This window comes from Chrysochloris asiatica, unplaced genomic scaffold (assembly GCF_000296735.1).
Source record: "Chrysochloris asiatica unplaced genomic scaffold, ChrAsi1.0 scaffold00005, whole genome shotgun sequence".
In the NCBI taxonomy this organism is placed as follows: domain Eukaryota; kingdom Metazoa; phylum Chordata; class Mammalia; order Afrosoricida; family Chrysochloridae; genus Chrysochloris; species Chrysochloris asiatica.
Window position 1 is genome coordinate 4,339,586 of NW_006408523.1, and position 5,142 is coordinate 4,344,727.

Sequence of the window (5,142 nt, forward strand, 5' to 3'; positions counted from 1 at the left end):
TTTCTGCTCCTGTAAAGATTTACAGCCTCGGAAACCCTGTACAGGGTCACTGAGTCGGAACCGACTCCATGGCACATAACAACAACATATATGACTATATATGACATAATAGATGATAGCCTAGGAAACCTTCCCTATGGGGCACACACGGGGTCACTGTGATACAGAATCAGCTCAGTAGCTCGTGACTACTACTGCCAACTCCTTGGATTTTGGTGAATTTCCTTCCACAGGTGTTACTGCTCTTCTACAGTTGAATTGTGCTTATGATTTATGGGAGAATGGAGGTGTTTCCCCCAAAGAGATGAAGACTGGCGGTTTCACTTTTCATTATTGACACTTGGGGCTTAATTTTGACTATATGGGGTGCAGACTGCAGTGGGGGAGCTGGCAGATGCAGGCGACCAAAACAAATCAATCAGGGGTGTTGTGAACGGTGAGCTATCAGGAGGGGATTCCAGGATTCACACAACAGTTAGGTGGTGTGATTATTTATGATTATTATGATCATGCTCTCCAACACACACGACTTACGATCATCTGTCTCAGTGCCTGCTCTCCCAAGCTCTTGTCATGATCCTGGAATGTTCTCATGTCTGTCAGCAAGGGAAATTTTTCATTATAAGTATCTGCTTGCTTCCAACAACCTCTCATGATCATTCCTAGCAAATGAGCACCAGATACAGCTCAGCATGGTGGTTGGGGTTAGGTGCCATCCAATGGGTTCTGATTCAAGGTGACCCACAGACAACAGAATGAAATGCTGTCAACTCCTGCTCCATCTTCCCCATCATTGGTCATCTCGAGTCCATGGTTGTGGCCACTGTGCACTCTGGGTGTCTCCAAGTTTGGGGGCCATCTTCCAGTTCTACATCACACAATGCTCTTTTGTTGGGATCCACAGGATTTTCACTGGCTAATATCCGGAAGTGGTTTCCAGGCCTGTCTTCCTAGTCTGTCTTCGTCTGGAAGCCCCACTGGAACCTGTCCACCACGGGTGACTTTGCTGGCATTTGAAATTCTGGCGTCTAGCTTTCAGCATCACGGTAACACATACGCCCCCCGCAGAGGGACCCACTGACAGACGAGGGGTGGAGCTCAGTAATAGGTTCTTTATTAGCTATTGCTTCTCCCTTTTGCTCAAATATTGAAACCTCTCTGTCACCAAGAAGGAGCTCTGGTTAAGGTCTCGGCTGCTCGCCCACCCAGCGGCCCTGCAGGAGAAATACCGGTTGGTCTACTCCCATGAAAATAACAGATTAGAAAACCCTCTGGTCACTGTGGGTCAGGGTTCACTCAGTCGTACCTAACAACTCAGTCATCAACCATGAATACCATGGGCATCAGTGATGGTCCTTGGCGTTCCACCACACTGGGCTGTTGGGACTGCCAGCAAGCATCCTATGTTTGGGCTGTCCTAGAAAGCTACTAAAGAAAGGAAAAATGATACACACAAAGATTAGACCCCTCTCTCAGCCTTGACCCCCAATTCTCTAAGGTAATGAAAATGCATGATGGGCCGGTTGTCTGGTTTCTGTATCCACCCAGGAGGCCAGTTTGGAATCAGCTGTTGCTGTGTGGTCAGGGTGTTCTCACATGTGGCTGATTTTTTATTGCTGTCGCTCATCCTCAGGGTCTGTCCTGATAGATGTTGGTCCTGACTCGTCCACGCCAGCTCCCGAGCTGAGTACAGTTACAGAGCTGCTCCTTAGGGTGAAAGCAGCCCTTGTCTGTGTGTGTTTGTGTCACAGTGCTTCTCTTCTGGTCTCTCCTGCTCTCACCTTTCTTCTGGGCATAACTGCCATTCTCCATCCATCTTCCAGCTTTTCCCGAACCAGATATGCTGCAGACAGACTCAGTCGGTGCCTTGGCCAGATGCTCAGCCACATCCTTTCCTGCATTAAAAACAATCAAGGTAGGCTTCCAGTCAGCCACAAAATTTAACAGACCCTTGGGAGTCTATGAATCAACAGAAATCTGTTCATTCCTGGAGTCTTGTAAGTGAAAGCTAGACAATGAATAAGGACAATGGAAGAATTGATGCCTTTGAATTATGGTGTTGGCAAAGAATATTCAATATACCAGGGACAGTCAGAAGAATGAACAAATCTGTCTTGGACGAAGTGCAGCCAGATGCCTTTTAGAAGCCAGGATGGTGAGATTTGTCTCAGGGACTCTGGAGAGATCAGGCCCTGGAGAAGGACATCATGTTTGGTAAATCAGAGGGTCAGTGAAAAAGAGGAAGACCCTCAATGAGATGGATTGGCACAGTGGCAACAACAGTGGGCTCAAACAAAAGGACAATTGTGAGGCTGGAGCCGGACTGGGCAGTGTTTCATTCTGGGGTGCATGGGGGTCATTGTGAGTCAGAACCGACTTGACAACATCTAACAACACAAAAACCTTTCTCATCCTGGCACAACCCCTCAAATCGATTCTCCAGGATAGACCACATGCTTGGTCACGAAACAAGTCTTAATAAATATTAAAAGTGGGTTTTGTTGTTCATATAACACCAAAAAGGAAAGGAAAAAAACAAACAAAAAGCAAACCTTACAGAGCACAATGTAATGAAGCTAGAAATTAGTGACAGGGGAAAAACTCTGGAAAATACCCAAACATCTGGAAATTAAGTCTTCTTTAATTGCTTCTTTAATAACTGTTAAATTACCAATGAGTCAAGCAAGAAATTAAAAGAGATACCACAATTTTCTTAGAGTCAAATGAAAATAAAAGCATGACATACCCAAACTTACGGGATACAGCAAAGGCAGTACTGAAAGGACAACTCATAGCAATAAATGTAAAACAAAGAATGATCTCAACTCAACAGCCTAACTCAACGACCCCAGGAACTAGAAAGAGAAGAGCAAGCCAATCTTAAATCTACCAGATGAAAGGAAATTACCAAGACCACAGCATATATCAACACAATCGTAACTGGAAAACCAATAGAGAGAATCAATAAAAACAGAAGTTGGTTCTTTGAGAAGATCAATAAAACTGACAAAGTTTTAGGTAGATAAAAAAGAACGAGAAGAGCTGCAGATAAGAAATAAAATAATATTCTTAATTTTTATTAAGAATAATTATTGTTAAGAATATAATAATATTCTTAATTTCTTCTTATTATATTTATTAATATACAAAAATATAATAATAAGAAAAGCCATTTCACTTGACTCCATAGCAGTAAAGAGAATCATAACAGTATGGTGAGGAACTGTAGGGCAACACACTGGATGACTTAGATGAGATGGACACATTCTTAGATGCACACAACCTAACAAACTGACTCAAGAAGAAATAGAAAGTCTCAAAAGCGAAGACATTGAATCAGTGATCAAAGACTCCCACCATCACCAAAAAGTTCTGGATTATTGTCACACTACTAGAGTCCTGGTGTGGCGCTATGGGTTAAAGTGCCAGACTGTAAAGCCATTTGAACTGCAAGGTTGGCTGTTCAAGCTCACCAGCGGCTTCTCAGAAACCCTATACAGGTTTGCTATAGGTCGGAACCGACTCGACGGCACTTAACAACAACAACAACAACTGGAAGGTTGGCCTGACCCGAGCAATGGTATTTTCAACAGCCTCATATGCCTGTGAAAGTTGGACAGTGAATAAGGAAGACTACAGAAGAATTGATGCATTTGAGTTATGGTGTTGGAGGAGAATATTGAAAGTATCACAGACTGCCAAAGGAACAAACAGATCTGTGTTGGAAGAAGTGCAGCCAGAGTGCTCCTTGGAGGCCAGGATGGCCAGACTTCATCTCTCATACTTTGGACATGTTGTCAGAAGGGACCAATCCCTAGTGAAGGACATCATACTTGATAAAGTGGAGGATCAGCAAAGAAGAGGAAGACCCCCAACAAGATGGATTGGCTCAGTGGCAGCAGCAATAGGCTCAAACAGAGCAATGATTGTGAGGTTGGCACAGTTTGTGCATAGGGTCATTATGAGTCAATACTGACTTGATGGCACCTAACAATAATACAAACATAACCTTTCCCTTAACCCTCCTCAGAGATGAAAGGAATGATGGGAAAAAATAATTGCTTGAGAAAGGCTAGCAGTATGAAAATCAGTGTTCTGATTCCTTGTTGTTGTTAAGTGCCGTGGAGTCGGTTCCGACCCATAGTGACCCTGCCTAGGGTTTCCGAGGAGCAGCTGGTGAGCTTGAACCACCAACCTTGTGGTTCAAACCAACCTTGCAGTCCAGCACGTTATCCCACAGCGCCACACCAGGACTCCTTACCTGGTTCAGACTCTTGACAGTTTGGAGATTTATGTTTGCTTGCAAAATGCTGCAGTGGAAACCATGAGAAAAGTTGGTGGTGGTGTGTCATGGAGTCGGTTTCAACTCACAGCGACCCTGCATAGGGTTTCCCAAGCTGTGAAGGATCTCATGTTTGGTAAGGTGGAGGGTCAGAGAAAAAGAGAGAGACCCACAGTGAGATGGATTGGCCAAGTGGCTTATCAGTGGACTCAAGTGTGGCAACAATTAATTGTGAGGTTGGCCCAGGACTGGGCAGTGTTTCGTTCTGCTGGGCATAAGGTCTCTATGAGTAGGTACCGACTCGATAGCACCTAACAACAACAACAAAATATTTACAAGAACAGAAATCCTCTCTTTCTCCCACAGAACTGCTGGTAGTTTCGAACTGCTGACCATGAAGTTAGCAACCCAAGCCTATCACAATTAGGATATCCTGCTGTGAAATCAGTCACTGGGGCACTTCTAGGAGATTCCACAAGGGGGAGTACTTCTCTTTATCGGAGCTCCAGATGTACACACCAGCGCCATTATTCCTGTCCTAACATTTCTTGATGTTAAAAAATAAAAGGTTTATTTTCCTAAATGCACCTAGATACAAGAGAAATAAATAACGAAAACCCTAAACGTGGGGTGGGGAGAAATTCTGGACCAGGTGGTTTTACTGGGGAATTCTATCAAACATTTAGAGACTTGACATCATGACTGTTGAAATGCCTCCAAGTGATAAAGAAGGAAGGAATATTCTCCAGTTCATTCTAGGAAGAAAATATAATCCTGATTAAAAAATTAGACACCATAAGAAATTAAAACAACAGGCAAAGATTTCTCATAAATAGAGATGTAAAAAGTTTTAATTAAAT